This window comes from Anser anser, assembly GCF_964211835.1.
Source record: "Anser anser genome assembly, chromosome: 3".
NCBI classification, from domain to species: domain Eukaryota; kingdom Metazoa; phylum Chordata; class Aves; order Anseriformes; family Anatidae; genus Anser; species Anser anser.
This window is the reverse complement of record NC_139722.1, coordinates 30,003,881-30,029,697: the sequence shown is the minus strand read 5'-3', so window position 1 is coordinate 30,029,697 and position 25,817 is coordinate 30,003,881. Positions and strand designations below refer to the sequence as shown.

Here is a 25,817-nt window from a genome sequence, read left to right as displayed (position 1 = left end):
ATGAATCAATCCTGATTAAATTTAAACTAAGTGAACTGAGCAGTTTTTCACAGCAACAACTTACTACTCGTCTTTTGGTAAAGCCTATGTTCAGATCCATAAAGTGTCTATTCATACAAACAGCACTTAGCAGTTTAAGTATTTTCCCAAAATTTTCCTTACGCACCAAATTCAATCAATTAATTAATTAATTAATTAATTTATTTATTTATTTTTGTGAATATGTCTATTAATGGGGTATTTGATTGCCTAAAATAAGTGTTTATTGACAGACTCCAATGTCATGGTAGTTGACTAAACTCTGTTATAGTTAGTGGAATCTAATCAATATAGTTAACACTGACTACATTTCTAAAAAGAAATTCATTTGACTAGCTATTTTATACTTGATTATATAGGTATACTAATGCTATTTGAAATGACCCATGGTCTCCCAACTGTCTTCTAGCTGTCATTCCAGTAAGGCATGTTCTCACATAGGTTCTGTATAAATGCCTTAACAATATGAGTCTTACTTGGGAATAGATTTCTGTCTTTCAGCAACTGACTGAAGCTATAGGTAGTTATTTTAGAGGGAGCTAAATTTTTGTGTTAACAAAGCATCAACTGACTCCACTGGACTTCTGGATATTCAGAACATGTATAGATACTTAAATGTAAACAACTAAAATTAGGTATTTCAATTTGTAACTAAATCCCACTTTTTGTGTCAAGCACTTAACAGCTACCTTAACTCATGGCAACTTTGGAATCTGTAAATTAAGCTCTGGTAATTTTTGTCTTCAGTCTTGTGAACATGAGCTTTGTAATCAGAGGTCTTCATGTATGAGTGTTTCAAATCCACAATTTCTACTTTACAAGAGGGGCTCCCGACTAACCTAACTTGACATCCGAACAAAAAATCATTCACATTGCTGGTATGTAGTATCAGGATATTTATTATTATTCACTTGCAACTCATGTGAATTTTGCATTTCCGTTGGCAGAGTGCTGTGCAACAACTAAAAAGAAGGAAAGTACTTGTATTCTAGCTTTACCTTTCATTAGAGCCCACTGATGGCTGTCAGTTCATATCTTTTCAGACTGAGAGGGTTTCCACTTTCCAGCAAAGTTCTGTAATCATGAGGCTCTTTTACAGAATGGAGGCAGCTCTTTCCAACAGGGATAGCAGTCATTGTCAGACAATTCTTTTGTTCCTATATGTTCAACTCTTATTTGCATGTTCTCATTTTTCATTCTGGGTTCTCTGAATCACACTCCACTATTTCTTACAGAATTCTAGTTCTGCACTGCTAAATGCCCTTCCAGAACTCAATTTATTTTTTAGATACTTTAGTGTTGCATGTCATAGTGCCTACATCCTTCTGACAGTTTGGTTCTTCATTTCTTCTGGCCAAATTCAGCTTTGTATAGACTGCTACAGTTTCAGCAAATTAAGCTTCTTGATTCCAAATCTTCATTCTGTACATCTGGAATGGAGAAATCAATTTTTAATTCCCAATATTACTTGGAAGATGGTTGCAGTGCTCTGAAGATTAAAAGATTACATGAGGGGGAGGTATTATCATATAAATGTTCTTCTGAGAACATAAGCTGTGTTTTAGTGGATGATTATAGATGATTAAAAAAAAAAGCTTTTGTTTTTGTTTTTGTAGTTAGTTGTGGGTTTTGTTGTTTTGTGCATGTTTTCTCTTTGTTTGTTTGTTTATTTTCCTCAGAGTAGAAATAGTTTTGCAGCATAATTGAATTTTCTATCAGCTAGAACAGAAGTGCTTCTACATAAATATAATTTTTTTTTTCCTAAGCCATATTAAATGCAACATTAGAAGTTGTCATCTTGTATTTATTACTATTATTAATTAATTAATTAATGTAGGAAAGGTAAATCCCTGTCTCTTGTCCACCATAGGTCAAACAAGTTTGAGACTCCTTTTCTGAGAGATTCATTTGGATGAATAAACTATATCCTTGTCACTTTGTGGAATGCATTTTCAAACAAAAATGGTTCTCACCAGATAAATGACATTTTATGAAATCACAAAATGTGCGTTAAACAGCATAATGGCTTTAAAGCATTTTAATTAGCTATTTGGCAAATCAGCAGATGTAGAGTATCATCAAGCATGCATAATTTATCTACTAACAATAGTGTCTGTACTTTTTAAGAGTTCGTAACACTGCCTTCTACTAGTGCTTTAATACACCATTGACTGTAATCCTAACACAACTTGTAAGAGCGTTAAACAGAAAACTCTCAAAACAATGAGTCTAAATAAAATTATGTACCCAGTTTTTCCTTAATCTACTAGCTATATAATGTGATTCATTGTTCTAGCTCTGCTTAAGAAGCTTCAGAAAAGCTATAATATTATTATCAGATTTGTTTATTCTGTAGTATTGAAAAATATATGAAAACTATTTAAATATTCTGATCACAGCATAGCATTTCCTTTTATCTGAGATCAAGAAGCAAAGCAGGAGCTTCACAAATCCTTCAAACAAGCACTTCCTGGAACTGTTAGGATTTAGATTAGATATTAGGAAGAAATTCTTTGCTCAGAGAGTGGTGAGGCACTGGCACAGGTTGCCCAGAGAAGTTGTGGATGCCCCGTCCCTGGAAGTTTTCAAGGCTAGGTTGAATGGGATTTTGAGCAAACTGATCTAGTGGAAGGTGTCCCTGCCCATGGCAGGGGGGTTGGAAATGAATAATATTTAAGGTCCCTTCCAAGCAAAACACTTCTGTGATTCTGTGATTCTGACACAATGATGCTCAAACCATTATCATCTGATACCATTTTTCTTTTCTTATTTATTTGTATGTTACCATAATTTGCTCCAGACCAACTTATAAGTCCTTTCCTTGAATTTGCTTTTTCTTCTTTTTGCTTAAGAGACTAAAGATAAAGGGGTCCTAAGCATCTAGTATCCCTTGAAATACTTAATGGTGTCTGAGAACCATGAGACAATGACAGATAGGACACAGGTTCTGATCAGATAAATTACCCTTTGAAGTGGCAATTGGAAGTTAGACAGGATACTGAAATGTTGCTACATGTCTGTTTTTAGACAGCTGAATTGCAAACAGTTTGGATTGAATTCAAGATTATAACATCCACATTTAGATTTCCATCTGTATGAAACTTCAGTGTGATCTAGATATATAAATGTCATTACAATCAATACACAACTCTTCAGTGCTGACCATGGAACTTGGGAAGCATTTAGTTCATCTATTATAGGAAAATATTTCTATAATTATGGATTCAGTCATTGAGACACTGGCATTTGATGTCATTTGTAATGTCCCAGGCTGTCCTACCTGATCACCAGCTGATATTCCAGAATGTCTTGCATACTCTAGGATGTATCTGCTGGTACTAGGTCTCTGTGTTTGGGCAACTGAATCCTGCTTTCGTAAGTGATTATCAAAATAGTTCTTGCTGATTAGTGGAATAGATGAAACGTATTGATTAGAATTACTTTGACTGTAAAGGGAGCTGTGATACCTTGTTTATTCATAAACTCATATGGAGAGTCATTATATTATATGTCTTATTCTGGAGTAGGCACTATCCTGTAGCGGCTTTTTTTTTTTGGTGTGTGTGTTAAAAGAACACTCTGGATTGTAGCTTATAACTCAAATGAGTGTTATATCTACAGATGAGTAGTTGTATTAGAAAAAAAAATCTACTGCATGTTTAAGGAAATCTATTTCACATTAGATGGTTAGCACTGACTGACATGAACTACCGCTACTGTTGTGCGTTAACTATTTCTGTCTTTTTAAGTTATTTACCCCACAGGGTATGGATACAGGAAATCACTGAAATGCTTCTGTGACTTGTTAATTCTCTCATGTAGTTTCAACCTTGGAACAATTTGGAGATTTGAATTGCTTCCACCACTGCTTACATTCTTTACCACCATGACCCTGAAGCTAAATCCTTGTGCAAAATTTCCATCCTCCACTTCCATTACTTGTTCTGTACAGGGTACAGATCAAATAAATCCCCAGGGATGATTTGTATACTGTCAGTGAGCAAACAGTATTACCTGTTGGTAGAAGTGTGAAGAAAAAATACTGAAAACCCCCTGGGGTTATAAACCTAAGCCAGCTTCTCAGCTTGAGACAGCAATTTTAAAATGGTCAGTTTTTGGACAATTCTGCTGCTCTGTTAAACAGCAAGAACAGGATATCCATATTTTCCACTCTTTAGATTCTAAATATCCAATCATTTAGATCTTCCCAATGCTCCACAGGCAAAATTCCTTTCAGAATCAAAGCTGCAATAATTTTCATATCAACTTACATGCAAATTATACAAAACACACATGTAAACCAAAGACTTGAAGTTGGCTTTTCACTCATTGCTTCAGCTTCTGATTCTACGCCAATAGAATTGATTCATAGAATTACACATTTTGACTCTCAGGTGATCCTTTCCAGCACAGACATTAATCATTCATTCCTAACTGTGCTTCTTAGATTCCTTTTTCATGGAGAATGTAATAACAACAGAAACTTGTCCTGGTTTCAGCTAGCATAGAGTTAATTTTCTTCAGAATATCTTGTCTGGTACTGTGTTTTGGATTAAGGATGGGAATGATACTGATAACATGCTGATGTTTTAGTTTCTGTAGAGCAGTGCTTTCACTAAGTCAAGGACTTTTCAGCTTTTCACACTGGCCTGCTGGCAAGGAGGCTGGGAGTGCAGCAGGAGCTGGGAGGGGACAGAACCCAGGCAGCTGACCCAAACTGGCCAAAAAGATAACCCATACCATATGATGTCATGGTGAATAATAATATTTGGGAGAAGTTGGGTGGTGGGGTTGGTGTTGCCTGGGGATGGGCTGAGCATTGATCAGCAGGTGGTGAGAAATTGCATTGTGCATCACTTGTTTTTGTTTTGGTTTGGTTTTATTCTTGTTTTCTTCCCTTTCTTATTAAACTGTCTTTATCTCAACTCACAAGTTCTTGCACTTTTTTAAGTTCTCTCCCCCATCTCACATAAAGGGAGTAAGCAAACATCCATTTGGTTCTTAGCTGTCTGCTGGATTAAACCACAAAAAAACAGCAAAGCTTGTATCTATTTATCCTCACTTGATGCTGTCTTTAAATAGGTGGCTGAATGTATTTGTCTAGGACATGGTTCTGGTGTTCAGTGAAATTTCAGAAATTTATCTATAGGACCTAAATCTGTGTCTCTTTGTTGAATAATAACATAATTTAATGCAAAAGATGTTGCAAACCAATTATGTGACAAACAAACAAACAAACAAAAAAAACACACAAAACAATATGGAATGTCATTTATATTATATTTGTATTTATATATACATATATATATTGTATATTTGTATTATACTGTTTTGTGTTACAAGCCAATGTGTTGATGCTTAATTATTTATTGAACACAGGAAGGTGTATACTCAGTTAACTTTCTGTGTAAGTCTTCTGTACATATATATGTTACATTTTGAAGAGCTCATATTTTATGAATTTCAATTGCTATATCTTGTTCATGAAATATTTAAGTAGACATTCGTGTAACTACAGCCTCACCTCTGGAAATTATATTGCATGTTTCTGAGTCATCCAGAAGTAAAACAGAAAATATAATACAAATTAAAAATACGTAGTTTGCTCATAATTACCTGCAGTTGTGCATAGCTGAGAACAAAAGCCACTTTTTTTTTTTTCTTTGTTTGCTTGCCTTTTTTGGGAAGTTTTTTATTTTATTTTATTTTTAATGTCTACTGTAAAAGTGTGTAGAAGGAAAATGAAATTAGTAACTCATAAAATAAGTTCCCGGATACTTCATTCTTTGTCTTCACCATCTTCTGAATATAGAAGCTTTGAAAGGGTTTCAGTCTTCAGGATAATTCCCAAGTGATTACCCTGAATTTATGATTCTCTGTAAGACACATTAAATCATGGTACTGTAAGGAGAATTTTATGCATGGAAAATACTTTTTTTTTCCTTTTTTTTTTTTTTTTCAACTCTCATGGTGATCATCTCTGAAAAGAAATTACCTTCAAGTTATTATTTTAGAAAGAAAAAAAATGGAAAATTGTTTAAAGGAAATTTGATTAGGAAATATATGAAATGTGCATGTGATGGTTTATTTAATGGAGTACGATGATGTAGGTGATTGGTAGTAAGGGCAAAGCTTTTGTTCTTCTTTTAATTTATTCTCATAGACAGACTTATATTGGATAACTTTAAATTTGGTGCTGTGTGATGCATAGTTTGTTTGATATCAAACAAATCAGTAAAGAGTACCACTAGTCACCAAACAACAGTTCATGTATCACCCGCTAGAACTATGTTGCAATTAGTTTTGCAGCTCAGATACTTCTCCCATCTGTAAACTAGATATGACCCAGATGTTATTTTCTCACTGTGTACACAAGATTTTCCTGCGTACTGATATTTGTCACGCATATATCCTTCATCTTTTCATGAATATTGATTTTCTTTCTTTAAATGAAATAAAAGTGCCAACAGAAGAGAAAAACAAAATCCAAATAGTTGGTTCCATCTGTCTTTTGTCTAGCATGTGTACTTTTATGAGTTATCTGCGGGAAGCACATCATGAAATTTCTCATTCTGACTACATCATTGTACATGGGAACTCTGGGCATTGCTTACTGGCTCAGCGTCTGGGTACTGTGAAGTAGAACTGGAAGTTGTTTGGCTGTCTTTTTAGATTTCTCTCAGATCTTATTCTTAAGAAGCAAGCATATGATAAAAAGATGTCTTTATATTATATTAAATTATGGTCTTGGTCCATGTCATCGTTTATATCTACAGTGGTCCTGCAGCTGTCTGTAAAATGGATGATTCTTGTCCTCTGACACAAACAGGCCATTTTGATATCCTTTCTTAAAAAGTCTTCTGTCTCTCTTTACAGTTTCGATTACTTATTTTTCCTTTAGATTTTGTCTTGTTGTTTAGACCAACTGGTTTTAGTAAATGAAAAGAAAACATTCCTAAGTCTTTCACATCCTCAGTTCTTGCAGTTTTGACTGTTGTCTCATTTATTTTTCACTCTGAGGCACCCAGTTTAGAACTGAATGAAGAGTTTCATCCCATGTTTGACTATTCCGTAGGATCTGTAGGTATGAATCCTAATTATGCCCAGCTTGATTGTGTCAAATCATCCATATAAAAACCTATTACATTTTATGAGCATTGAGATAGGGATCTATTTACATAGCTCCATTATCATGGCATGAAGATTTGCATGACTATTAGAAATTCTGCCTGTTTACACTTTGGATCAAACAAATAAAATGAAAAGTCAAATAATCAAAATCAATTTGAAATAGCTTAATTATTTCAGAACATAAGCTCTTTTTCTACTATGTTTGTACGTGCCAGTTATATTTTATAGTTACATTTTTTCTTTTCATTTTAAATTAATTTAAACATTCATTATGAGGTATTTAAGATCAATTGACATAAGTAATCTACAGATCAGATTGCATATGCAGCTTTTAATTTCCCAGGCTACAAACAAGAAATAACTTCTCAATTTCTGATATGCAATTTTATACACACTGCATCTTCCATTTCATCACAGGTTAAGGATTCACAAAAGTTATCTAACATATACTTAGTTCTAGGAAGAACTCAAAATTTGCTCTATCTGAAAATATAAAAGGAAATGCTTTTCTGTTGTATCCACATGAGCATTGCTGTTCTCATCTAGGAAGCTCCAACTCTTTTTACAAAACGAGCTACTACTTACTGAAGTCTGTAGATTCAGTTGGTCAGAATTTGTTAGTTAAGGATCATAGATGAGGAGATATGCTCAGATTTTAATTTTGCAGTAAAGAACTCTTCTCTTTCTTTAGCTGACTGTAAAAGCTTAGAGGTGGTAGTACTACTTTTCTTGGGGAAAGCCAGGAAGAGTAATGACATTGGAGTGGAGATGATTTTTCTTATTATGAACATGGACTGGTTAACAGCAGAACACAGTGATACAATAGGAAAAGACCAGAGGGTATCTGTCATAATAAAAAGTTACCAGAAAATGCTTCCCACTGAGTAAGGCTTAACTAGGAAACTGGAACATTAATTCTTTCTGGTTTTATATGTTTCCATGAAGTGATCTCAAAGCATGTTTGTTCTGAAGTTTCAGAATGCTCAGAGATTTGTAGTTTGGTGCTGACCTTGGGTATTTTATGACCGTCGTCAGTGGAAATATGATTTAATCCACAGAGAATGAGATGGAAAATAATTCTGTAAATAGCCTCCCCCACTCTTCATATTCTTAAAATTTCTTAATATAAAGCTTTAAGGGGGATCACAGAAAAATGGGAAAACAACTTAAAAACAAACCAAAACAACAAAAAAACTTTTCATCAGAACACTAGGTTATATAGCTTAGCATAGATTTTCATTCATTCACTTTCAGATGGGGAGAGGGAAGGAGGTGAACATAATTTATGTAAATATATTTGTGTGGATATCAGAGCTAAGACAGAAGAAACCTGTTGAATATAGTCACAAACACAAGTACACAATAATCCCAAATGGCATCCTCTGAAGTATCATCAAGTTGCATCACGTGAAACAATTATGAATCTGAACCAGTAAGTTTATTGACACAGCATAACACTAAAAAATATTAGAAATAGTGGGATAAAATGACATTAGGATTAGACAGTTTGTCTGTACAGCTCCATTTAACAACAAATTGGTGTTCCAGCTGTTCAGTACAAAGTAAAATTCACATAAAGTGTGTGCATCTGAGTACACGTGTATATGTATGTTGGCAAATAAACATACACATATGATATAGAAAATATCATATATTTTATAACTGTCTTTTTACTTCAGCTCACTCAACGTTTATGCTTGAGTTTTCACATGTCCAAACGTGTATGTCAGGTTGGAGGACTATAAATCCCATGGTGACTAGATAACAGTAGCAAACAAATCATGCTGGTGCCAATATTCATTATGTTATATTTAGGAAAAATAATTTAATAACAACAACAATTTACTGACTTGATTGCAGGTAAGTTTTTAATTTCCCAGGCTACTGGAAATAAATGGTTCTGCTGTCAATCGTCATATTCACAATAAGCAAGTCTTATCTTCCTCTCCAATTCTAATCCTGTGACAGCAGAATCATAGTTTCTCTATACAATTGAATCACCTTGAGAACTCTCAAGTTTTTTTTTTTTGTTTTGTTTTTCCTTATTTACTTTTAACTTGTGGATATGTTTACTGTTAAATTTGTGCAGGTTTATTTAATGTTAGCCTGGGATAGTTATTAAACTTTGAATATATGTTTGAATATATTTTTTAACTTTTTTATTTTCATAAGGAGAAGCATGATTATTCTAATTAGGATGCTCTTAAAACAAAAATATCTCAAAGATTTTCATCTTATAAGTATTAACTAACTTCATAGTTAAAAATTAGGAAAAATATTTTCTTGGTTGTAATTATTGTGAATACAACCTAGGACATGATTCAACTAAATCCTTTAAAATGCTACTAGTTTCACAAAGCGAAAGGTTTCTTGATAGTTTAGCACATCAAAATCACAAAAATATCTCTATAAAGCATATAGAAATTCATCTAGTATCTTTGTTAATGAGAAAATGTTTCTCTGCATGTCTATTTGCATTTCTATGTCTATCCATTTATAAGAATGTGTAACTACATTTACCCTAATTTATGTGTTACAAGGGATAATCCACAGAAATGTGTTCATAAAGGATCAAAACTCATTGCCTTTATTCAGTTGAATTAATTTTCTTTGGTCAAAGATTTTGAAAGTGTTGGCAAAAATGACAGACTTATGTAAAACAAGCCATTCCATTTAGCAGTTTTATTTAATTTTATGGCCTAATTCTTGGGGATAATGATGGACGAAAAACTTGACATGAGCTGGCAATGTGCTCTTATAGTCCCAAAAGGAAACCGTATCCTGTGCTACATCAAAAGAACCATGGCCAGCAGGTCAAGGGAGGGGATTCTTCCCCTCTACTCCACCCTCATGAACCTTTTAGAACAGGTCCAGACAAGAGTCATAAAAATGATCAGAGGGTTGGAGCACCTCTCCTGTGAAGACAAGCTGAGGGAGTTGAGGTTGTTTAGCCTAGAGAAATGAAGGCTCTGGGAAGACCTTATTGCAACCTTCCAAGACTTACAGGGGGCTTATAACAAAGATGGGGAGAGACTCTTTACCAGACTATGGAGTTGTAGGACAATGGGTAACGGTTTTAAACTAAAAGAGGATAGAGTTAGAAGACGGTAGATATTAGGAAGAAAGAGGGCAGATATTAGGATATTAGGAAGATATTAGGATATTAGATATTAGGAAGAAATTCTTTACTGTGAGGGTGCTAAGGAAACAGGTGCACTGGAACAGGTTGCCCAGAGGGGCTGTGGATCCCCACTCCCTGGAAGTGTTCAAGGTCAGGTTGGATGAAACTTTGACCAACCTGATCTAGTGGAAAGTGTCCCTGCCCATGACAGTGGCATTGGAAATGGATGATCTTTAAGGTGCCTTCCAACACCAAATCATTCTATGATTCCATGATTCCATCATTCTATGATAACTTGATGATTCTCTGATTCTAATTCCGCTGTTGCTGGTATACAAATAAACTTTTAATTGAATCAGAACTGGATGTAAATATGCGGGTAAATAAGCCTTAGGGAATGTTTATTTTTCTTTCAATGTACTGTATAGATTAATGCATTCTCAAATCTAAAACAACATGGAAAGGATTACATGAGGATAAAGGAATATTCATATGTAATTTAAATTCTTAATAAAGGAACATTATGCGTATGGTTCACACAGTTTTCAGAAAGGAGTACTTCAATGTACAGTTTAGGAATTCATGTCCTTTTATAAATGGTTCTCAAAACTTCTGTAGTTAGGCTTAGATTAATTTAACATCTTATTAAATACATCATATTAAATTGTAATTAAAGGTAATCTAAACTGGGACCTAGGCTGTATGTGCAGTTGTGATAATCTGACTCTCAAAATCCTGTAGAATTTGAGAGTCAGATTTTTTTCTTAGAAATTTTTTCTAACTTCCATGCATGGAGTCTAGGCTGTGTATTTTTCCGGTTTTGGTGTTACATAAACTTAGCACACATAAATCTTTTTAAATGCTTCCTGTCTCCTCCTTCCTGATCTGAACATTTATTATTCTTGAAGTAGGTTAACACAAAGGGCACAAATGCTAGGTCTTGTCAAAAGTACCTTGGGAAACAAATAGTGTTTTCTTCTCAGTTAGAAAAAATACATTTTAAATTTTGGCTAGGGTAATCACAACTTCCCATTACCTAGAAAAGGACTTCAGGAAGAATAAGTCAACAGAGAATACAGTTAACATTTGTAAGCAGTGAAAACAAAACAAAAAAAAAAGAAAACACACACAGAAAATAAAACAACACTTTTTTTGAAATAAAAGTGTTTTCAACTTCTATTTCTATAAAATATTCCAAGGGACATGGAATGTGCTCATCAGAAAAAGTGAACAGTATTCCAGTGTTTTATTCTAGTTTACAAAATGGTAAAAGTTTAATGCTTCCAGTGTCAAAAACTGTGGTGAAAACAAAATAAAATACAATTATATTTATTGTATTAGGATTAGTTGAAAATATGGATCAAGTAGTTGGGGTTAGAAGCTAAGTGTTACACATTGGAGATTCCAGAAGTAGCATGCTAAAAACAAGAGAGCACATACACTCAAATCTATTGGTGATATACAAAAGACCTAAGAGAAATAGTACCTTAGCATACAGTTTTCATTGTTGTTCATCAGTCTCTTCATGGATGCTTAAATGTGTTTCATAATTTATTAAGAACACATTAATATAACAATATACTTGATCTTGTCATAAGCATCTTTACCTCTGTGCTAAAAAGATTAATGATATCTACCTTTTGGTAATACAAAGTTTTGAAAGTGTTTTTTTTTTTAGAAGTTTTACTGTTTTAGAACCCATTTCATATACCTACATGGTACCTACTTATCTTCTGTTGCTTGAATGATCAATGAAAAGAAAATGACACTTGTAAAGGATGACTCACCTGATCTGTCCTCCACATGTATTTTAGAAAGATACTTTAAATCCTATGAAAATAGTTCTGGAAGTAGCTATTTCTCTTGAGTGGTACTTAGAAAAAACCTGTGTTGACTGGCTCAGAATTAAATGTCTATTTTTCACATGTCCCAGATTCTCATTTGGAATGATTAAATTAGCCTATATTTTATTCATACTGAAGTACTATAGCCACCCATCCAGCCACAGAAAAATAAATGAGATAATACTATAAAAGTAGCGAAAATAGTTCAATGTTTTAAAAAGGATCAATTTGCAGCAAAAATAATCAAGAGTTTATGTAGCACTTATATATGTACTTTGTAGAGTTTATGATTTCAGATGCTCGCCAGAAATCCCCTTCAAATTAGGAATACTCACTGAAGTTCTGAAAACTAAACGTATTATCCTGAGTAACATGCTAACATAATGAACATGCAGAATATTATTTTTTAATCTTTATTTATACTGTCTCATATTTTGTGTTAGAAGTGTTAGAAGCATAATTTTCCATATTAACATTGTTTCCAGAAAATGAAGGTAGCTAAGACGTATGCCATAGTCTTTTCCCAACTGCTGAAATAACAAGACATGTACAGTGTTTTAGCTGAGTTATGACAACCTATGCCAGGTCTGAAGTCCATCTGTACTGTTTTTGGTGTCTACATTTCTGATAAAAGAGACAATATATCTGTGTTGGCATACAAAACTACTGGTTAGCTCAAGGTTAACAAGCACAGAAAATGATAAACAAGGGATAATCTTTAAAAAAAAAAAAAGTTATGGAAGATTTCTTCCATATTAATATATATATATATATATAAGAAGACCTATTTCCTTTGCCAGAATACCAAACAATTCCAAGAAAGACTCCTGTAGACAACAAGGGTATATCTGTTTTTTAAAGAAATGTACGTTGCAGGTATAATTTTTAGTATGTCGTTGACATATAAAGGAAGAGATATTTCTAGTCTATACTCAAGCTGTGAAACAAATACACTGTAAGTGCAGTCAGATATTTTAGTTTACCGACTACTTTCTAAGTGCTACTTCCCAAATCATCGAGGGGAAAAAAATAAACAAAGAAACAAAAAACATTCTAAAGAAAAAAAGAAGGCTGACAGTCCTCTTAGGAAATGTTGGTGAAAATGTGTTTCTCACAGGTTCACGTCTGCATTGTTATATATGGCAAAGAGCTAGCAGACACAGTTTCATGTCAAGGAAAGTATGGACAAGAAAGAAAAATTTAATTTTGTTCAGTCCTATAGACACTTCTTCAATGACAAAGTATATAGTAATGTACTGTTAGCTGGTTACATTTTTTTTTTTTTTTTCCCCTTCTGTCTCGGTGTACTCTCCTGCTCTTAACTCTGTAGTACTGATTTGGATGAACCAAAAGGCTCTTTAAATTAGTATTCAAAAACTGCTTATCTACAGATGACATTATAGTCTGCATGCTACTGCAAGAGTGAAAGAACCTTGTTATGACTGTTATCAAATATTTGGCACAATAGGAGTGGATAGAAAGAGAAAGATGAAGCTGTTTTACACTAAACTAGATTTAATACGATCTCTCGAACCAAGAAAAAAACATGTTTTTATTGTAGCATGTAGTTCAATGCTGATCAGAAGACCAGTCATTGTTTTGAACCCTCGTGAAACTGTCATGTTTTGGGGTATTTTGTTTATGTCTGACGTAGCACTTCCAATTTTACTTCCTCCTATAGGAATCAATTTGTCTGCACAAAACATACTCTGCATACTGGGCAACACACTCAATAGGAAATATTGGGGGATTCACTTAAAAACCACATTATTCTAAATAAAATACTACTGTTAAAATCTGTATATATTATTTTTGCATCTCACCGAAAGAGAGTTTTTGTATATGTAAAGAATAGCTTATAAATTGAAAAAAGGAAGGATAAAAATTTTACTTTCCTTCATGGACTGTCTCACCCATTGCATCCATAAAACATGTAGAAGTCTTATATAGGTGAATTTTCATATATTAGCAGAAAAGTATCTACCTTAGAAAAATGAGAAAATATATGAAGAAAGTTTCCTGATTCTACTCTTGGATTTCAGTCTTCAGTCTTCAGTGCATTCTTTGGTCAGTTTAATACCCATTCAGCCTGAAGCTAGTATTCTCTCATTGATACAGCATTGAAGTTATCATAAATTTCATCATGAATGCTAAGGTCCATATGTTTATAGTAACAGATGATTATTTTTAAGTGTTGAAATGAAGGAAAAATCACATTACATTTTTCAAAGCTTTTCATGATTTTGATACCTAAATATTTAATGAAACTGCTGTTCTTATTTGTTTAGGAACTTCCTAAATAAATCTAAATGACAATATACCTCTTTATAAAATGTATTTTCAAAAAGTTTTTAAGATATTTCTAAAAGCAGAAGCTGCATTCCCCCCCACCCCTCATCAAAAGATTTATTTCTGATGGTGAAAAGTACTTTTGTCCTCAAACTACAGAGTTGGCAGCTTCTTAGTTGAATGCTTCTTTTTATTAATCGTAGACTATTTTTATCAATTTATTGCTCTTCATAATTAAATATAGAGATTAGAATATATTTTATATTACACTGCAGAGTTCTTTTCATATCCTCAAATGAGAATACAACAAAAACAAACAAGGGAAAACCATACCCAATTTTTCCACAATACTCTCTAAAATTTCACTTTAATTGAAACTATAACTTTTATTTCAGTTCACTTGCATCTGGTCCTTTAAAATAGTCCATATATAGCTTGTAGCCAAACAAGTTTTCCCATTCAGAGTGATAAAAAAGACCTCAGAATTAGAACTGAGATATGTTTGTTCCCATTTTAGGAAAGCTGACAGTTTTGAGGATTTTGTTTCTTCTGGGAAACTCCCAAGTCCACTTTACCTTCTGCAGCTTCACCTTTCTGAAGAGTTGAACTACATTTTGCCAGATTACTATCATAGTACTGTGCTCTGGAAAAAAAAAAAAAAAAAAAAAAGAAAAGAAAAAAAAGGAGAAGAAAAATAAGTTTCTAGAGGAACACAGAAGCTTTTCCCTAATTTAAATCTGAACAATGAGATTAATCTATTTGATGTACATTTTCATTCTCTCAGACACCCTTTGAAATCACTGAGAGATAGCACTGACTTTAACAGAGACGTGACTATGATTACATATACATAAAATTGTACACACAGTTAAGAAGTTTGCTAGACAGGCCATTGGTTATACTATAACACAGAGTGAGGGCTTTATTGACATTATTTTTAATAACTTTGTATCATTGCAGACAGTGGTAATGTCAGCAGTGACTTATTGTCAATAAAGTAGATACAGTTCCACAAAGAGATCATGCATACATGTTGGATTTGTGATAATAAAATCTCTAAATCCTGAATTGAAAAAAACAGTATTTATAACCATAAATATGACATGCATAAGTACTGCTCATATGCGACATTGTGGACCTAAGAGATAACTAAATATAATTCTTTAATATCTTTATATTTTATGCATCACTGATCTATCTCAGGCTAGTCTAGTGTCCAATGTAAGCAGCTTGAAATATAAAACTAAATAAAAAGCACATCCACTGTTATTTTGGTTTGGTTTGGTTTGGTTTGGTTTTTCTTTGTCAGCGGTATTTATCTATAAAATTTCCCAGAATTAAGATAAAAAACTGTGACATTGAATTCAAGAGCCATGATAATTTAAGGTATAAAGAAATCTCAGAGCCCACAAAAGGAAAAAAGAAAAGACATGAGTTAATTTTAATAAATAAATAGACTGTGATTGAAGATTTCATAATATAGATGCAGAGCATGCTCACACAACAGCAACGGCAACCAAGCCCCTACTTTTAGTCTCAGCATTTCATTTAATTCCTTGCTCAGGAAAAAAAAAAAAATATAATTTCTACTTAAATAGAATTGTACCAAGCAGATAATAAATGGTTCATAGGTTTAAATCACCCATGAATAATTCACAAGATTCACTTCCACCTGCCAAATATTTGTATCATATGTTGTCTGTCTACAGTTACAGAAGGTACCCAGAATAAATTCTGTTGCAAAATGCCTAATGCCTGACATTACATTATTGTAACATGTTTGAATTAGCCTGTAAGCCTATAACATACTGATGTGCTAGTATAATGATTTTCAAATCAGACACCTTTTATCAAGTACATCATTAATATCCATCCTTAAATTCAGAGAGTGGACAGAAGTGAAGGGTAAATTCCAAAGTCTGCCATGCTTATGCATTTCAATTGTATGGTTGAGCAACACTCTGAATTTGGTTTGGCTGGTTAAGTATGCATTTTATTTCTCTGTTAATGGACAGGAATATACTGTGCAATTCTGGTTGTAGAAAATTGCACTATGATGGCTGATACTGTCAGTGGCATGGTGTTTATGGACTCTGATAACTAAGGAAGAGCATTTAACAGAAGAGAATATCTAGATCTCAATCAGTTTTTCTGGAAAAAAAAAATGAACATGATGGGCAATGGAAGATTCTTGTCATCTTTAAAAAGAAATTTGGCAGAAAAAAAAAAGTGGTCAGAGGAGACACGATGATGCCTCTACATTAGCTGGGAGGTTTAATAATCTGTAATAGTTACATTAGTCACAGTCATCTTGAATGCAAGATCACTCTTGGCACTGTTGCTTCAACGAACGCAAACATCATTCTATTTCCAATGTGTCTTTTATACTACAATACACCATTTAGGAGTTAAAACTATGTAATACTTTTTTATTGATATTATGGTTGCTTAGAAGTCATAAAAGTTGTGCATAAAAGTCTGTTAATAGAAAAATTAAAACAGATCTTCAATTGAAATCTTACTGCAATGTCCAGTTCACCCACTGCACCAAACAGACATTTAGAAAATCACATTTATAACTGTGCTCAAAGTTTTACTCTATAATTCAAAAACCTTGAGTACTTTTGCTGAGCATCCAGGAGAAAAAGAGAGTTTATGTTTGGTGAAAGAAGGGGCAGGCAACTCAGGGAGAGTACAAGGAAGTTGCCAGCATATGTAGAGAAAAAATCAGGAAGGCCAGTATGAGATCAACCTAGCCACTATAGTTAAGGATAACAAAAAAAAAGGTTTTTATAAATATATTAATGGCAAGAGGAGGGCCAAATCTCCAGTCTTTGCTGGACACAGGGGGGAACATGACTACTGAGGATAAGAAAAGGGATGAGGTTCTTAATGTATTCCTTGTATCTGTCTTTACTAGCCAGACCACTTATCCTTGGAGTACTTAGTTTTCCCTTCCCTTCCCTTCCCTTCCCTTCCCTTCCCTTCCCTTCCCTTCCCTTCCCTTCCCTTCCCTTCCCTTCCCTTCCCTTCCCTTCCCTTCCCTTCCCTTCCCTTCCCTTCCCTTCCCTTCCCTTCCCTTCCCTTCCCTTCCCTTCCCTTCCCTTCCCTTCCCTTCCCTTCCCTTCCCTTCCCTTCCCTTCCCTTCCCTTCCCTTCCCTTCCCTTCCCTTCCCTTCCCTTCCCTTCCCTTCCCTTCCCTTCCCTTCCCCTTCTCTCAGCTAGACTCTGTATTTTAATCTTTTCTGAAGTGGCCTCACAAAACTTACTCTTGACTTGGCTAACATCCCTACATTTTTTCTTTCTCCTTCTGTATCTGCTTTGCTTTGTTAATAAACAAATAAATTAAAAAAATAAAAATAAACAGAAATAGGAAACGATAATTAAAACAAACCAATTTGAGTGTGGAAGCACAAAAAAAAATAGAGTATGAACAACAAATACAGTTTCTAAAGGCCTTATTAGGCTTTCTATTTTTTCAGACTTTTGTGGAGCATTTAGTAAGACTTTCTTTTTTAATTGTTTGAACTTCATTTAAGTACTTTTATCAATAGAAAATTATTGACACAAAAAAAAAAAAAAAAGAGCTATAATGAAGTAGAATTACCATTGCCTCCAAAATCAGATCAGATATAGTAAATGCAAGACTGTGGATAACTACACAGTGATTCACCAGCTAGGGTGGCAGGACCCAAGTCAGTGGTATTCTTGGACTTAGAAATGATAGAGCACTCAGAATGTATTTTAGAACTTTTGTCAACAGCTAAGAGTGAAGGAACATTATCAAGAGAGTGAGTCAGTACCTACTGCTAACATTTCTTAGATTGTCGGGAAGGAGAAGGAAGGAGAAAAAATGAGAAAATGCTCATGAGCTACTAAGTATATTGCTGGAAACAATACTTTCAATTGGAAGAATTTTGTTCAGCCACATTTTTTGTAGGAAGTCCTCTGAAATCTTACAGATATAAATTCAGTCTTCAGTATTTACTATTTAGACAATGGCCATGCTAATAATGAGTGATCATTTAATAAAAATTTAAAAATCCTCATTTTGTTTGAAGTCTTCAAATCTTTCTGTGGATCCTATGGCTTCTTTATGCCTTATAATGTGTGACAATGCATCTCCAGTATAGAACTTCCATTTGTTAAATATATGTTCTTACTATGTTCAGGTGAAGTAATGGCAAAATAAATAGACTTTTTCTTCTATCTCCAGAAAAAAAAAAAAATGTTCTGTTTCTCCATCTTTTCCAGGCATAAAGGAAGACTTGACAAAGAAATTAATGTTTGTAACTTATCTTCTAATTTTATTTTTAATTTTTGTTGTCTTACCAAACTCAAGTACTGGTGAAAACTAAAAGAAGCTTCAATTGCTTGACATAAATTTTTGAAGGTACCTTTTAGAAAAAAGTACTGTTTGCAACATTGTCCTTCTAGAGTTAGACTCAGAGCTAGCATCACATTAAAAAAATAATAATTCAGGGTCTTTTATCAATGAAAGCATAAAATGATTATATGATTTTTACCTTCAATATGGCTGTTTGTAATGTGCAATGCCAAATGCACGTGTGATTTGTGTTGCTGAGGATGTGGACAGCTCCATTTCTTGGTTGTTAGAATTTCAGAATGACAGTCAGTGTTAGTTCCAGGTAGACTATGTTGAAATAGCCTAGCCTAGATGCATTTAACTGTCCAAGAGCATTAGTGGTGTACAACAGTCACTTTGTGAGGAAAGGTAAAATGCACAACGGTACAATTGTAATGGTTTGTAAGAACCTTCTGTAGAGAGAAAAAAATTTCTAAGACTATTGGAGCAGAGAATATTCAGCTGTTGTGGAGGGCAAAAGGCTGCACAGTGGTTCACAGGATTGTGCATGAAGGGAATTTGGTGATGAAGTTGCTGCAAGAGAACTGTTTTGGTCATATTTATTTAACAAAGGAATTCTTTATGTTACTAGAGTGTAGTTATGAATCAGATACTGATATGATGTAGCACCCATGTTTATGCAGGTCTCAAGTACAAGTTAATCGTATAAATCTCTACTACTGTGATTATCAACATCTCTATGTCATAGTATAATCTAAGAAGTGGCTATCTCTAAAAAGGGAATTTTCTTCACACAAACATTTGGGAAAATGTTTCCAAGTGAATTTAAATTGTGTCTGAAGAGGATTAGGTAACTCACAAATTCATAGAAAAAGAATATTTCAGGTGGGAAGAGATCCACCGGAGACTTTTGCTCAACTTGCTCCAATGATTAATTATTTTTGTAGTTATTTTTTTGCCTCTATATTCAGTCTGAGCTTCTCCTGTTATGATTTATAACTATTGTGACCCATTCACCTACCGTGTAAATGGCCTGGCTCTGTCTTCTTAATGACCTCCCTTTAGGTATTGAAAGGCTGCTATTAGGTTCCTCTGAAGCATTTTCTGACCACATCAAGTGACCAAACTCAGTCCAGTTTATTAATATTTTTCATGTGTTGTTGTTCCAAAACTGGATATTTCATTCCAGGCACAGCCAAGCACAGTCAAGCATGATTTATCTTCAGTGAGCCAATGCTGGCTATTCCCAACCTCTTTTAACCTTTCAGGAGAAAAGAGAAGGGGTGGTGGTGGTGGTGGTGGTGGTGTGTGTGTGGTGAGAAACGAAGGGAGACACCAGAAATCACATTGTTTAAAAGAGAGAAAAAAAAAATTAAATATGGCAGCTTTCCAGCTCAGTTTCTATATTCATATCTGGTTGAAATAGGACCACTTTTAAGAAATCAGATTTCACATTTTCTCTTTACATAAAGAATAAAAGAAACTGAATACTGAGATACTGAACAGTATTTCCATTCCACTGAAGCCAAAAAGCAGGTATTAATCCTCACTGGGTGGTCAAAAAAAAAAAAGGGGGGGGGGGGGGGCAGGTATTAACAGTCCCTGGGTGGTCAAATATTTGTCCTTTGTGCAACTGAAAGAAGGTGAATCTGACTCACGGACATAGCAGCAACATCCCAAATTCCTCAGTTCATGTTCATTTGAGAGAAAGCAACCCTGGCTCACTGACACTGGCACTTTTCTATACTATTTAGGTTCTACCAGGCTGTAATTTAATATTGATAAATGCTATGAGGAATATTGCCCAAATGTCCATAGGTAAGTGAAGGTATTATAATCTACAAGGAATTCTTGACTTTTAAAGTTCTCCTTTCCTTTCTCTTTTGGAAACACAAATTATATTCACAATGATATATCATTGTGGTAATCTTTATGATATTTTGCTTATACCTTGTTTATAATTGAAACAGCAGAGAAAACTCTCAGATAGTAATCTATAGCTCCCTTACTTTTTTTTTTTTTTTTATGTGTCTTTTTAGGGGTATTTAAAGCATCATTTAGTTGTCTTATAAACATAGTATCAAAGTAAGAATTTGCAGATCATACTGGTTGAGTACACAGGACAACTTCCTAATTCATCCCAGAATGAACAAGTCATAATGAGAGTGATGGATCACTCACAGGTCCTTTCTGGGACAGGGTAAAAGACATGTGAATTAATAGTCAGTAGACTGGCCAAAAACTAGTGGCAATTCAGTCATTAGGTTCATCCAAAACCCCTGCAACAAGCAGTGTGAAGAGAACTACACCAAATTTTCTTCCCTTCTCCAGCCTCAAGCTTTCAAAATTAGCCAGACAGGTCTTACATCCTCACAGATCCTTGCTATTCTCCCTTTTTAACTAGAAGTATCATATAGCCATAGCTAACATAGCCACAGCTAACACAGCCATTGCCAGTGAAATCCTATCTATGACAAAAGCCCATGTATTTTCTCTGTTCAAGGAAGAACATCCATTTCTGTCAAAAAGCCTTCACTGAAGGGAAAGCAAATGCAAAAACTGAAGAACTGAATACCTGTCATCTGTGCTCTGTCCACTCTCTTTTCTTGCTCCTTCTGCAGTTTTCCCTTTTTTAAGTGCTATGCCTTTTTGCCTTAAGTGCTTTGCCTTTTTTATGTGCTATGTTTCTATTTTATCTAAAGGAAAGAAAGTAAATAACAGCAGCCAAATCCTAAACTGTCTCTCCATGTCAAGTCCTGAATGCCATTACGAAGTCTGGAGATTTTACAATGCCTGTGGGTCCACTACAATTAAATTCAAGAAAATGAATTTTACCAGGTGATGATTCAGTTTCAGACTTTTCTGAATGCTTCTTTATAAAGATCTCAGAATTACCCATCAAGAGTGATTTTTTCCTACTTAAAACTGCAGAACATGTAGAAGTCATATATGTTTAAGTATATCTTTGACTATAGAAGAAGATATAAATAACCACAAAACTTTATTTGTAGGCTGATGAATTCAATTTACTATAATGCAGATAACTTAAATGGTAAAAATAAATATTTTGTTTTGTTTTATATGAGTAAAATGCAATTAAGTTGCTATTCTTAACAAAAGCTGGTCTAACATTAGAGGTCTATTACAAATAACAAGAATTCGTAATATTTCCTTTTGTCTTATTAGACACATTTTTACTTTTATCAATCACCTATTAAAGTCATTACAAGAAAGAACAGCATAAAGAATTTTAAGCAATGCTTTCATAAACATCTCACCAACTGAAGACTTGAACATCTCAGGACTGAGATGTTCTTGATAAGATCCTAGCATTGAAAAAGAACTGTATTGATATTTATTTCTTAAGGCTGATTGGTGTTTTCTTTGTCCCTTGCCTATTTCAGCTTCTTTCTTCTCTGAAAGGAAAGAGATGTAAAGGCTGAGTGGAGGCTTTTGAGATGTCACCTGGGAGACAGGAACAGGGTACTAGTAGAGTTGCTTATTTGGGTCAGAGAGTTTTATATGCTCTCCTTTTAGTGGAAGAAGAAGAAATATGTTTTTTAAAGTTGGGCTTGACTGAAATTGACTTCTTTTTTTTTTTTTGGGGGGGGGGGGATAGTTTTGGTTGCATTTTCAACTCGTAAATATGTAATATTTTAATAGAAATGAAAGAAAATATTAACTGTCTTTATAGAAAGAAGTCTAAAAACATCTTTACAATGTAGTGTGTAATCCTCTGTCTTATTTTTAGATATTATTTAATTTGTTGTGTTTATTGATAAGATGTGGAATGATGGAAAAAAGATTCCAAACTCTTTTTTTATACACATATAAAAGCTTTTCAGCATAAAAACAGTATTTTACATAATTCTCAAGAACACTATCCAAAGAAAAGATTGAAAATATGAAAAAAATAATAATAATATAAAAAATGACAATAAGAAAATATTGTTTCTTTTCATGGTTTATTTTATTTAAATCTTTTTTGTTCTTTTATAATAAATAGTGAGAGATACATAATTAATTCTCCCATTAGAGCAAATATACTATACTGGGATCAATTAGTTACAATAGCAATAACAAACAATCTTGTTATAATTATAAATACACCCATTAACTACATATCAAAGATATAGAACAATCATATTTACAGGTAAATATTTCCATGAATTTCCTTGGATTACTCACTCACTACTTAAGAAAAGAAGAAGGGAAAACTATGTCCTACTTACTCCTCTTTTGAAGATTAAAATTTTTGAACTTTTAAAGGGAGGAAAAACTACAGTTAGGAGACATGGAAGAAGAAACATGGAGGATCTTGGCTGTCTTCCTGATTTGGAAGACAAAGAAAAGATAGAGAACTTTCAGACAGTTTCTCCATAAATCATTTACTTGCCACTGCTTTATAATTATTTCATTCTTTGCTCTAGCTATTCTGTGTTTAGGAATACTATCATTTTTAATATTAACATTATTAATAATAATACGTTTCAGAAGGGACAGAGACTTCATCTACAGACCAGGAGGGATCTGAGCACATCTGAAGTAATGAAAATTGCCGAATCAAACTGAAAGATGGAAGGCAAGGAGAGACTGAATGCTGGGAATACTTACCTTTTAAATCTTACATTTGATTTGTTTTGTACAGCAAGTTCAAGTTTTACCTTGTTCAGGTTTCTGCTTTTTGTTCCAATACAACTAAGCATTATATTGTGAGAGCTTTTTGAGGCCCTATCTGGTGTTAGCCCATATTGTATTATGTTATTGTTATGCTTATTATAAACATTTTACATATGTTTAAACGTTTACATGTCTACACGTCTACTTATTGCATATGTTTATAATACATTACAAAAATGTCTGGGTATTAGTATGTAAAGAAAATATAAAATTTTATAAATAAAAAATACCTAACAATTGTCACTATAAAAGGGAAAAAAAAAAAAGGCAAGCTTTTCATATACTGTTCCAAAGCAGAACCCTTGTCAATATTCCTGTGAGATGTTTAGTCCTTAAAACCTTTTATTACATCAGTAAACTCAAGCACCTTCATGCCAAGATAGGACAAAAAGGTCATTGATAACATACCATACTACTTTTTTTTTTGTTTTTTGTTTTTTTTTTTGAAGATCTATTTACACTGTTCCCTTTTCTAGACTGAACCACATACTGCTAGAAAGGAGGAATAAGAAGCAGCGAGGAAACAGGAGAACACTTCATCATACTGATTCAAGGTCTATTTTTGGTTTTATTCAGGATACATATATATACATATTAAAAAAAAAAAAAAAAAAAAGCTGAATGAGAACCTGTCTGAGAGTTTCTGGGTTTGCAGAGGGGAAAAAATTTCCCTAGACAGATCTTAGAAAAGGTGATAAATGCAGAGTACTTATGTAGTACAGCTAGATTTACAGCTAGATCTTCAGCTTCCATTTGAAGTTTCTTCCAAATAAGATCAGAAATGGCCAAGATATTAATCACACTTTAAATATTTATAGCATAACAGCCAATTCAACTTCAACTATAGCATTACTACTATTATCCCTAAAGTAACATTATACTTATTTTGTGTTATATGATGTAATACATCAGTCTAAGAGCATAATGACATAATAAATAAAAACTGCAGGGGAGGTTGGGGGGGAGGGGGAATAAACCTGAAGGAATTAATTAAAATAGCATTTACAAAAGATGAAACAAGATTTATAGTAAAATTTTAGGCCTCAATCCAGCAAATCTACCAATGTGAAATTAGTGTACTGAATAAAGGCCAGAATTCTCAAATTCGATGAAAGGATTATAAGATTTATAAGATTGAAATCTGGTTGAACAATACAGAAAAGCAAGGTCAAAGACGCACAAGAAATTCAACTATCAGAGTTAAGATAATAGAAAATTTGAACCATTAAAAAGGGAGTTTGAAATAATGAGTATAATAATCTGTAGGAGGAAAGAAAGAAAAGTAGGAAAGCATTACAGTGCAATAAGATGAATACTACCTATCAGGTAATCAAATGGGTTAAGCACTCCTTACAGCACCAAATAACTAGGCCAATAATAGCTATATAGACACATAATAAATATTCCTTTCTAATTGTTTTCAGGAGGATATATACACGAACTTATATTCCAAAAAGCTCCTTGTACTACTAAATAGATTTCTCCTTCACCCCCCTTTTCACTAGAACTATTAACCAGATACATTTCTTCAGAGGTATTTTTACTCAGTGAATAGTAGCAGAAAAATATAAATAAACACTTAACATTTTTGAACCAACATTTGTAAACACATATCTTGTGCATGTACATATTAACATTTAAGCATTTATACAGTAGGTCTAATATTTTTCAGTTTCTTCAGGCCAAATTCCCACCAAGACCTCTCAGCATGAATCCAACATGTTCCAAATGTTGCCAATTTATCTTGCAAATGAAGAGCATCTGTGCAGGGCACGTCCTTAGACTTACATTCAGTTCAAGATGCATATACACTATACTGTGCCTGTGGAAACATTTCTGTTTTGAAAATACCAGATAGAAGGATGAGAAGCAGGAAGTGAAAGAAAAGAACAGTCCAGGAGGGGTGGAGGTGGAGTGAGGGGGTTCAGATGTAAATCTAAATTTGTTTCTAGAACTTAATCTTTTTCATCTCTCTTTTTTTTTTTTTTTTTTTGTATTGTCTTTGAATGTTTAGGTATAAGCACAAATACACAGCAAGCAACTTCCTCAGTCTCTGGGAGCAAGGAGACAAATCTTATAATCAACTGAAATAATGGATTGGACTTGGCTGTAAACTATCTTTTCTAAATCCAAGATTGGTGATTTAGGAAAACCAAACAAAACAAAACATAGCTATTTAGGTAGTAGCTAAAGAAGAAATGGGAAGGGAGGTTTCCCAACTTAGAGCTTAGGTCGTAGCTCAATGTAGCTATGGGGTATTGCTAAGTAAGCCTTCTCCATTGGTATTGTCAGGTAGCTGAATTTGGAGGAAAGACTGATCTTTGAGTACAACAATGACAAAAACAAACAAACAAACAAACAACACCTAGAGAAAAGACCTCTCTGGA

General features: G+C 33.7%; 1 protein-coding gene across 1 annotated transcript in view; it reads right to left on the bottom strand.

Annotated features, from left to right (window-relative positions):
* The window catches only part of LOC310897022 (uncharacterized protein), a 248,767-nt gene that overhangs the window by 100,710 nt on the left and 122,240 nt on the right, over nucleotides 1-25,817 (bottom strand). The gene's annotated exons all lie outside the window — the stretch shown is intronic.